The sequence below is a fragment of the Peromyscus californicus genome, unplaced genomic scaffold (genome assembly GCF_007827085.1).
Source record: "Peromyscus californicus insignis strain IS unplaced genomic scaffold, ASM782708v3 Scaffold_5__1_contigs__length_169319896, whole genome shotgun sequence".
NCBI lineage: Eukaryota > Metazoa > Chordata > Mammalia > Rodentia > Cricetidae > Peromyscus > Peromyscus californicus.
In genome coordinates this window covers 35835683-35847150 of record NW_026294573.1, presented here as the reverse complement: position 1 = coordinate 35847150, position 11468 = coordinate 35835683, and the positions used below count along the sequence as shown (strand labels likewise).

Here is an 11468-nt window from a genome sequence, read left to right as displayed (position 1 = left end):
TGGGAGAACTGTTTACCAAACACTGGCACACTGAAGGAAGCCGCAGGCAAGGCGGGGCACAGTGCTATCCGCATGCGTGGATTCTCCCATCTTCTATCTTCTCAGTGCCTCTCAGCTGGTTCCGGCCGCCGAGGGACAGAGGCAGCAGTCCTGAGCTGCCAGACCTACACATAATAAGTCTGCTATTTTCAGGTTAAAATTATATGAGACCAAACAAATCAATCATATTTATAAATGCAAATGGAGTAAAAAACAAAGGCTGGAAAGTGAATTGATCAAACACACGACTCAGAAACTTAAAAAAAGAACACCAAAGGAAACTGAAAGACTACAGAAGAGTACATTAATAAATATAAAAACACTGTGCGCTCATCTTTGATCTCAGCCCTCAGGAGGCAGAGGCAGGTAGATCTCTTGAGTTCAAGGCCAGCTGAGTTCCAGCACAGCAAGGGATTTCACAGTGAAATTCTGTCTTGGAAAAGCCAAAACCAAAACGAACAAACAAATGCAAATCAGCTAAGCAACCCAGACCCTGCCTTATCACGGTATCCCTGAAGTGACCTGACGTGTTCTCAGTGTTTCAACCAGAAATTATTTGATTACATTTCCGACTATCAAAGAGACGCAATCTTCATGTTCCAGTGGCTGATACTTTTTTTTTCAGCACAGTAAAAGCAAAAGTTCATAGTCCTTCCTTTATTTTCATTTGGTCATACACACTTTAAAAAAAAAAACACACATGCATGTACTCACAAAAGAAACAAATATTAGGAATTAGAAAAGTTTTTTTTGTTTTGTTTTGTTTTTGGTTTTTCCAGACAGGGTTTCTCTGTGTAGCTTTGCGCCTTTCCTGGAACTCGCTTTGGAGACCAGGCTGGCCTCGAAGGAATTAGAAAAGTTTAAAACAGGACTTAAGGTGGAAAAAATACCTCAGGCATCAGAACAAATCAAATAAACTACTGAAAAAAAATATGGAACGCTTCACGAATTTGCCCAGTCATCCCTTGTGAAGAGGCCATGCTGATCTTCTCTGTATCGTTCCAATTTTATTTTATTTATTTACAAAAGCTACAGATTTATTAACATAATATATTCTAATGCTTAGAAAAGTTTAAAACAAGTCATTCTAGGTCTCAAACGAGAATTCACAGCGTTCAGTTTTAACTAAGAAGAAAATGGTGACTGGGGACCCTGCAGGGACGTCTTCAGAGTGAAGTCCCGGAGCTCCTTTGTGGGTGGGTGGGGGTCTGTGTTGATGCCATACCTTCTCCTTGAGAAGCTTCAGCTGCTCCTCCTTCTTCTTGATGCCCATCTTCTGGAATGCCGGGTTAGCGTTATAATACACCACGAGGTATCTGTTACACACGTTGAATCCGGAAAGATGGTCGCATGCATTCTTAGCATCAAAGATGTCTTCGTAGACTACATCGGCTGTCCCTCTGGTCTCAGGTGTATTCCCTACTCTGATTTGACGAATAGACCCATATTTCCCGAATATATCATACATTTCTTCCACTGTGATTTTGTATGGCAAATTCCTTATACGCAAAATCCGATTTACTTTAGGTGGGAGGCGAATATTCGCCCTCTTGGCCGCTTGCATCTCCATCTTAGCGGGCTGCGGGAGGCTACCGTGGGATTCCTCCGAATATCTCTAAAGTTGGGTGGCCTTGGAGGGCGACACAGCGTCAGATACAGGGTATCAACAGCCAGGCAGAACCGAAAGCCGTTACAGTACTGCCAGAAAGCCCGCGTCTCAAACTTGGATGTGTTGACGTCCTCGAAAAGATGCTCCAGACCCAACTACCGGGAGGGCGTTCTCAGACCCAGCACCAGCGGCTGATTCTTTACTTAAGGTTTATACCATGAGAGCAAAATCATTCTGGTTCCAATCTAGAAGCTATAGGGAATTCTTTTATTTATTTATTTATTTATTTATTTATTTATCTATCTATCTATCTATCTATCTATTTATTTATTTATTTTTGTTTTTATTTTTTATTTATTATTTATTTATTTATTTATTTATTTATTTATTTATTTATTTATTTATTTATTTATTTATTTTTTTGGTTTTTTCGAGACAGGGTTTCTCTGTGTAGCTTTGCGCCTTTCCTGGAACTCACTTGGTAGCCCAGGCTGGCCTCGAACTCACAGAGATCCGCCTGGCTCTGCCTCCCAAGTGCTGGGATTAAAGGCGTGCGCCACCACCGCCCGGCCTTATTTTTTATTTTTTATTTATTTTTTTTGGGGGGGGGGGGTTTCGAGATAGGGTTTCTCTGTGTAGCCCTGGCTGTCCCAGAACTCACTCTGTAGCCCAGGCTGGCCTCAAACTCACAGAGATCCGCCTGCCGCTGCCTCCCGATTGCTATAGGGAATTCTTTAGGACCCTTATCCTCAACTTTCACATCACAAGATGACCACCGTAAACTCCACAAGGTAAGCCAACGCACATAGTTGCATCCAGTGAAATCGAGGGAAGAGTGCCTAAGGCAGTGATCCTCATCTTCCTCATGCTGATACCCTTTTTTTTCTTCTTTGCTGACACCCTTTAATATAATTATTTATGTTGTGGCGACTTCCAACCATAAAATTATTTTCGTTACTACTTCATAACAGTAACTTTGCTGCTGTTATGAATTGTAATGTAAATATCTGATATGTGACCCTTGTGAAAAAGTCATTCAACCCTCGAGACCTCAAGATTGAGACTCATTGCTTAGGCTTCTTGCTAGACATTTGCGGAGCCAGGCTCCTCCCCTCAAAGGGTGGTGCCCAAAACTAGGCTATATATAAAGGTCAACGGCCAGTACTATTGGTGTCTCCACCAGAATGACTGGGTTTCTGCCAGTAGTTGTGGTCGGGAGTCGACATCCTGAATAGGTGAGTCTGCGGCTCTAATCTCGTCGTCGGGAAAAGTTGCCAGCCTGAGTTGGAAGTTCTAAGGTTGGGGAGGTCAGATTGCTAGAAAGTAGGGGAGGGAGAGGGGTTCGGCTAATGGGGAATAGTAAGGCAGAAGTATTTGAAGAGGTTCTATTATTTTAGGGGCTCATTTGCTGAGCATCAGGGCCTGCCCTCTACTAGACAAACGCTGCCTGTACAGGAGACAGGGGGGTGCCTCATCCGACTGCCTAAGATGTGATTAGAGTCCAACCCTTAAACAGGCTGCAAGGGTGTATAGAATGCCAGGGCAGATGGATTTCAGGATTAGAGTGTGTTCCGTGTTCGCACACACCTCAAATCCCCGCACTTGGAGCCAGAAGCAGGCGGATCTCTGATTTCAAAGCCAGCCTGATCTAATTTTTTTTTTTTTTTTTTTTTTTTTTTTGGTTTTTTCGAGACAGGGTTTCTCTGTGTAGCTGCGCCTTTCCTGGAACTCACTTTGTAGCCCAGGCTGGCTTCTAACTCACAGAGATCCGCCTGCCTCAGCCTCCCGAGTGCTGGGATTAAAGGCGTGCGCCACCACCGCTCGGGCCTGATCTAATAATAATTTAAAAATAGTAAAACAAGCGGGCGGCAGTGGCGCACGCCTTTAATCCCAGCACTGGGGAGACAGAGGCAGGCAGATCTCTGAGTTCGAGATCCAGGACAGGCACCAAAAGTGCACAGAGAAACCATGTCTCGAAAAACAAACAAATAAACAACACCACCTTTGATCCCAGCACTCGGGAGGCAGAGGCAGTCGGATCTCTTGAGTTCTAGGCCAGCCTGGTCTATAGAGTGAGTTCCAGGATAGCCAGGACTGTTACTTAGAAAAACCCTGTCTCGAAAAACCTAAATAAATAAATAAAATAAAGTAATTGTTTTTGTTTTGTTTTGTTTTGTTTTGTTTTTGTGGCAAGGTATCTCCACATAGCCCTAGCTGTCCTGAAACTCTGATTATGTAGACCAGACTGGCCTGGAACTCACGGAAATCCACCTGCCTCTGCCTCCCCTGTGCTGAGGTGAAAGATGTAAGTCATCATGCCCCGCCTGTAAAATGATTGTTTCAGTGGTCCTGCATAGGGGGACAGATCTGTTTGCATTCTTGGGACCTGAAAGTTAAGAGACCAGAGCCTGTAACTGCTGCACTAGAAATCCCTCTTTACACTCTTTTCAGGTACTCAAGAGTTATTGACCTCGAGGAGCTTCCAGCCCAGCTGGATGGTAAGGTAAGTGTGGACTCATGAGATAGGAAGTACATTAAGATGCTCTTCCGGGTCTATATTTTAATTTTTTAAAATTTATTTATTTGCCGGGCGGTGGTGGCGCACGCCTTTAATCCCAGCACTCGGGAGGCAGAGCCAGGCGGATCTCTGTGAGTTCGAGGCCAGCCTGGTCTCCAAAGCCAGTTCCAGGAAAGGCGCAAAGCTGCACAGAGAAACCCTGTCTCGAAAAACCAAAAAAAAAAAAAAAAAAAAATTTATTTATTTATTATGTGTACAGTGTTCTGTCTGCAGGCCAGAAGAGGGCACCAGATCTCATTACAGATGGTTGTGAGCCACCATGTGGTTGCTGGGAATTGAACTCAGGACCTCAGGAAAAACAGGCAGTGCTCTTAACCGCTGAGCCATCTCTCCAGCCCTTAATTTTTTTTAAATCTATCTAGTTGTGTTCGTAGTCCTGGCTGTCCTGGAACTCAACTACTATAGACGAGGCTGGCCTCAACTCAGACATCTGCTAGCTTCTGCCTTCCAAGTGCTGGGATCAAAGACATGCACCACCATGCCCAGCTATTTATTTTTTATTTATTTGTTTGTTTCTCTGTAGCCCTGGCTGTCCTGGCATTTGAAATGACACTTTCCATTGGTTTCGTTGTAGCTGGGCATTCCTTGAGTTGTTGTTTGACTGCTCTGAAACTCTTCTGTGTAGACCAGCCTGGCCTCCAACTCACAGAGATCCACCTGCCTCTGCCTTCCACATGCTGGGTATTAAAGGCCTGTGTTACCACTCCCAGCTTGCTATTGGTTTTTGAGACATCTCCCTGTATAGCTCTGCTTGGCCTCTCCTAGATAAAAACTCTTCACTCCCCTCCCCCGACCCCTCGGGCAACAGCTAGTGTCTCCTGTGTGGCTTTGTGGAGGTCCTTAAGTAAGCCAGACCTCACTGTTGTCTTTGTGACTGCTGTCCTTACCTGCGCATAATGTCCTTGAAGTCTACCCATGCTACAGTATTGCCTGAGCGTTTCCTTCCATTGTTCACAATCCCGCCTTTCAATTACCCATCCATCTGATGATGGACAGACTCCTAGATACGTTTCATGTTTGGGTTACCATAATATGTACAAGAATGAACATAAAGGTACAAATATATTTTCAATTCTCTTGGGGTGTAGACCCCAAGGGAAGTGGATTGCTGGTGTTGTACGGTAAATCATTGCGTTTTGTCCCAGTTTCGACAGCAGTTGTGTCGTTTTGTGTTTCTAGCGGTATACAAGAATTCCGATTCTCTGTAGCTCAGCAATACCACTGATTGGCTGGTGGGGCTTGTCTGTTTTAAAATCCCAACGGTTGTATGGTCTCTCATTTTGTTTCCCTGAGTTGACATTGGGTACCCTTTTGCTTGTTATCCATTTGTGTGTCTTCAATGGAATGTTTTGGGGTCCTTGGCCTCTTTTTGTGTATGGTGCTGAAGATAGAATCCAGGGCTTCATGCTAGATGAGAGCTCTCCCAATGGGGGTGCTGTTCCAGCCCCAGCCTCCCACCCTTTTCTTAGTGTTAAGGCTTGAACACAGGGCTCCACTAATGATAGAGACAGTGTTGTCCTACCACTGATCTACATTCTCCAACCTTTTTATTTATTTTATTATTTTTATTTACTATTACTTTGTTTTTCTTTTTCTTTCTTTTTTTTTTTTCCAGAGCTGAGGACCGAACCCAGGGCCTTGTGCTTGCTAGGCAAGCGCTCTACCACTGAGCTAAATCCCCAACCCCTGGGTTTGTTTTTCAAGACAGGGTTTCTCCCGTGTGGTCCTGGAACTTACTCTAGTCCACCAGGGTGGCCTCAAACTCAGATTTGTCTGTTTCTGCCTCCTAAGTGCTGGGACTAAAGGCATGGGGCACCACCACCTAGCTATTTATTTATTTTTTTAGACACGATCTTTTTCATTTCATTTTATTTTATTTTTTAAGATTTATTTATTTATTATGTATACAGTGTTCTGCCTACATATATGCTTGCAGGTCAGAAGAGGGCATCAGATCTCATTATGGATGGTTGTGAGCCACCATGTGGTTGCTGGGAATTGAACTCAGGACCTCTGGAAGAGCAGCCAGTGCTCTTAACTGCTGAGCCATCTCTCCAGCTCCCTTATTTTATTTTTTAATTTGTTATTATTATTTTAGTTCTTCGAGACAGGGTTTCTCTGTAGCCCTAGGTGTCCCGGAACTAGCTCTGTAGACCAGGCTGGCCTCATTTTAGGGATCCAATTTGCTTGGGTGTGTGCCACCACTGCCTGGCTATCTATCTATTTATTACTGGGAAATAAAAGTTTTCTTTTTTCGCCGGGCGGTGGTGGCGCACGCCTTTAATCCCAGCACTCGGGAGGCAGAGCCAGGCGGATCTCTGTGAGTTCGAGGCCAGCCTGGTCTACAGCGCGAGATCCAGGAAAGGCGCAAAGCTACACAGAGAAACCCTGTCTCGAAAAAACCAAAAAAAAAAAAAAAAAAAAAAAGTTTTCTTTTTTCTTTTTTTTAAGATTTATTTATTTATTATGTATACAATGTTCTGTCTGCATGTGTGCCTGAAGGCCAGAAGAGGGCGCCAGATCTCATTTTTTTTTTTTTTTTACATTTGACCAAAGTACATTATAAACATGAGTGCAAATGTCATATTGAAAACATTTCATAGATTGAATATATGCTAATATTGAAAGTACATTTTATCCAATTTGCAGTCAGGCTTGTTAAGAAAGGGAATGGCGGCCGGGCGGTGGTGGTGCACGCCTTTAATCCCAGCACTTGGGAGGCAGAGGCAGGCGGATCTCTGTGAGTTCCAGGCCAGCCTGGACTACAGAGTGAGTTCCAGGAAAGGCGTAAAGCTACACAGAGAAACCCTGTCTCGAAAAACCAAAAAAAAAAAAAAAAAAGAAAGAAAGAAAGGGAATGGCTCGGTTGCCTTTAGCCTACTGGCTATGGGTGGGTTAGGACTTCTGTTGGTCTTTTCTGTGTCAAACACACAGATTGCAAGCCCAGTGCCACTTTGAGATCTTTGGCAGCAGTTAACTCTGCAGCTCACACATGACTGAGCCTATATGATAATGAGTATTCAGAGACGGGTAGTGCCTGAGGGGTGCTCACCAACCTAAGACAGAGCGCCTGTGTGGCCTGAGCAGGCGTCTCCATGACGGGTAAGGTGACCTGCTGATGTCCCAAGGAACATAAATCAGAAGCTCATTTATTAGTAAAAGGGGGACCTGTAGGGCCTTGGCCCCCGTTTTGGGTAACTGTTGCCTTGCTTGCTGACCTTGACTTTGATATCCTCCCTATGCTAATTCCCTGCTGGGTTCCACCCTGCTGAATACTTAAGGGAATATCCTTTTCTGTGTATCCTGCATAATGGGCGTTAACAGCTTAGATGCAAGATTGTAAAATATCAGTAGCGAACTTCTGCCCTCAGGGTTCTTCCATTGTGCTGTAAGCCTGTATTTAAGACCTCCTCCCTCCTTCAATAAACAGCATTCGGCATTTAAAATAAATAAATAAGAAAGAAAGAAAGAGAAAGAAAGAAAGAAAGAAAGGAAACCAAAAAGAAAGAAAGAAAGTACATTTTAAAAAGAGGTTGCTTCTTTCTGACTGAGAGTATAAGAACAATCTTGGGCCGGGCGGTGGTGGCGCACGCCTTTAATCCCAGCACTTGGGAGGCAGAGCCAGGCGGATCTCTGTGAGTTCGAGGCCAGCCTGGACTACCAAGTGAGTTCCAGGAAAGGCGCAAAGCTACACAGAGAAACCCTGTCTCGAAAAACCAAAAAAAAAAAAAAAAAAAAAAAAGAACAATCTTGGGATGACGCTTGAATGATCTCTAGAAATTAAGAGGTTGAACTCTGCCAGGCATGGTGGGCAGAAGCAGGCAGATCTCTGAGTTCGAGGCCAGCCTGGTCTACAGAGTCAATTCCAGGACAACTTGGGCTGTTACACAGAGAAGCGCTGTCTCAAAAAACAAACAAACAAACAAACAAAAATGCTTGCCACATTTCTGTGTGGCAGCACTCCCAAATGACCTAGTCTTGTCAGTCTTACTGAAGTTGGTATACAGGTGGATATCTGTTCCCTGTAGTTCCTGACTCAGCATCATGCTGGTCTCTCTCAACCTGTCAGAAGGACCTAGAGTCTGGGGCGGGGTTAAGGATTTCAATAATGAAGACCCAAATTTGAGTTCACTGTCTGGAGCCAGATTGAAACAGCCGTTAGAGTTTTGAGTTCTAAGACAACATTCTGGATCTTTAATCACGTTTTCTTTCCCCGGCAAGACAGAAACATTTTATTTCAAAAAGGAAAAGGTGTCACTTGTATAATTTTCATGAAAACCGGTTTAGTTTTTATTTCTTTGGGTTTGTTTGTTTGTTTGTTTTTGAGATAGGGTTTTGCTAAATTAGCCTAGGCAGGTCTCAAACTATCCACCTTGTTCAGCTTCCCAAGTATTGGGGGTCTCAAGAGTAGGTCACACCTTGCTAAAGCTATTGAGTTATAATTGACTCTGGAGACCTGAGTCTATCTCTACTTCACGCTCTTTCTTTCCTGAGATAGGGTCACCTCCTGGTTCCTGTCCACCCAAACCCCATCTCTCCTCTGAAGTGCTGGGATTCTAGGGACACACCACCATGTCTGATTCTGGTTCTACTTCTGACTTACTCTCTGGATCAACAGGATGGCTGATTCCATGTTCCTCATCAAACAGAAAAATACTGCTATAGTTAACAGCTTTTCAGGAAGATTTAAGTCCTCTGGAAACTGAAAACGCTAGTAACTTAGTGTGAGTGTTTAAACAATCTGTTTTTCAGTCACTTTAGTAGCTTAACTGAACCTTTCACGTGTGGTAACTGTGTGGTAATAGATGCTCTTCTACCCCATCCTGACACGTTACAGGGCAGGCATCATCTTGCCTATTCTGGGTCCTTTAGCATAGACTTCACAACACTAGTCAGTTCATGGAACGCTGTTCTGAAAGTGACCACGTCAGTGAATTTGTACAATCTGGCGTCCAGCCTAGCCGCCACTTCTCGTTGTTCCGTCTAGGAAGGAAGGGGTTATCGGTGGAGCTGAACTGTAGAACGTGTGGGCAGTTGGCCTTGAGCTCTCACTGATGGGGGCAGCTGAGTTCCTGCCCGCCTGCCCGCTCACTCACCCTTTCTCGTCTCCCAAGTCTATGCAGACACCAGTACAAGAGCGCATGCCTGGTTTGTTTCTGCATACCTCGTGGCTGCCATGGCCCCGAACTGTGGCCTATGATGATGGTCTTCTCATCATAGTGTAGTTCTGTCTCCAGGAAGGGCAACCAGATGCTTTCTGGAGCTGTAATTGGGTCGGGTACGTTTTTTTAGCCAAACACTGAAAACCAGGAATCTGCTCCAGCCCCTTCCTCACCCAGCCGTATGGTGGGTGGCCACATCCCTGTCTCCATTCCAGGGAACAATTACTGCCTTGCTAAGGAACACTGTAAATGCAGACACCGGAGACTGCTGTCCAGCTCAGAACCTATTTGTTTGCTTTGGTTTTTCCAGGCAGGGTTTCGCTGTGTAACCGCCCTAGCTATCCTGGAACTCTTTGTAGACCAGACTGGCCTCAAACTCACAGAGATCTGCCTGCCTCTGATCCAGCATGTTGGGATTAAAGGCAAACTACACCACCACCTAGCTATTTCTTTTTTAAGCACAATCTTTTTTGTATTTGTTTGTTTCTCTGGAGCCCTGGCTGTCTTTTGTTTGTTTGTTTGTTTGTTTGTTTGTTTCTTGTTTTTTTAAGACAGGGTTTCTCTGTGTAGCTTTGCGCCTTTCCTGGAACTCACTTGGTAGCCCAGGCTGGCCTCCAACTCTCAGAGATCCACCTGGTTCTGCCTCCCGAGTGCTGGGATTAAAGGCGAGCGCCACCACCGCCGGCTCATTTCTATTTTATTTGCATGAGTATTTTGCCTGCCACATGCAACACCTGGGAAGGCCAGAATGGGGCATCAGACCCTCTGGAACTGGAGTTAGACAGACAGTTGTTAGGAGCCACACGGGTGCTGGGAACTGAGCTTTCTCTATCACCCGATCACCGGATCGATCACCGTGTGGGTCTCAGGTTTGGCTGAGAGGACCCTTACCCGCTGATCCATCTTTTCCCCTCCCTCCCCCTCCCTTCCTTTACCTCTAGGTTTGACAATGTTGTTGTTCTTTTCAAAGAATCAGTTTTTATTTTAGCTGACTCTATTATTTCTGCTCGGATCCTAATTCCTTCTTTGCCATCTTTGAGTTTATTTTATTTTGATAACTGCCAGGTTGTAAAGTTAGCTTGTTGGTTCATCATGTCTCCAGTCTTTTAATACTTTGGTAGCTATACTTAGGGGTGTGCCACTACGTGGAGCTCTTTTCCCTTTGAAAGCATTAATAGCTGTGACTCCTAGATCCTGGGGTCACTGGTAGAAATGTTTGAATTCCCTCAAAAGTTGATTTATTCATTTAACTAGATCTCTACTAAAATGTCTGGAGAAACAGGGCATTTGCAAGTTTCTGCTTAGATCTGCAGGGATTTGGAGGCTGCTCTTGCTTCCTTCAGATTCCGTCATTGTCTGGTAGATGGGAACAGCACAGGTTCATCCTTTAGAGATGTCAGTGTGTGTGTGTGTGTGTGTGTGTGTGTGTGTGTGTGTGTGTGTGTGTGTGTGTAGGATGCAGTGAGCAGTCAACTCGAGTCAGGGAGGCCATTTGAGAGGCAGTAACACTCTTCTAAGTAAGAAACGATGGTGGGATGGAGTAACATGGCATTGGTGAGGACGAAGAGTGATGTAAACACTGGAATTTGAATCTGAGCGAGGACTGCCTGACCTGTTTTTCTTTCTAGGTCCTCACAACTGAAAATCTAGTTCCTCAAAAAGCCTAACTCCATCCCCCAAACATCTGAAGAACTTGAGTTTCCCTAAATCTTCCTGCCATGTCAGAACTAGGCCAAAGCTCCAGCTCTCAACCTCAGCCCTTCACGCCACTCACGCCCCCCAGCATAAGTCAGCCCAGAGCCATGGCTTCCGATGGTTCCACAGCAGTGACCTCTGAATCTCCAAGTAACCCCCAGACGGTGCTTACTCACAACTCAACACACCCTGGAAAAGCCCTTGCTATGCCTCTTGCAGGGCCAAATAAGGCTGTTCCTATATCATGCCAACAAGCTGTGCCTGCTGATCAGATGGCACCCACAGCAAGCTCTCAGCAAACAGATGCCAATGATATCGCCAAGCCACTACTCGATGATTGGCAGACTACAACAGTCACAGAAAGCAAGGTGACAGTCTCCAATGA

The 11468-nt window shown here is 44.9% G+C and overlaps 1 non-coding gene and 2 pseudogenes across 1 annotated transcript; all 3 read right to left on the bottom strand.

The window, feature by feature from the left end:
* Positions 1-965: 965 nt before the first annotated feature.
* LOC128097996 (U6 spliceosomal RNA) lies at positions 966-1071 on the bottom strand. Its single transcript, XR_008214048.1, has one exon. It is a non-coding gene; the product is annotated as a U6 spliceosomal RNA (small nuclear RNA).
* A 93-nt stretch (positions 1072-1164) lies between these two features.
* LOC128096963 (splicing factor 3B subunit 6-like) lies at positions 1165-1609 on the bottom strand (annotated as a pseudogene).
* A 7471-nt stretch (positions 1610-9080) lies between these two features.
* On the bottom strand, positions 9081-10880 carry LOC128096242 (putative hydrolase RBBP9; annotated as a pseudogene).
* Between the last annotated feature and the right edge of the window lie 588 nt (positions 10881-11468).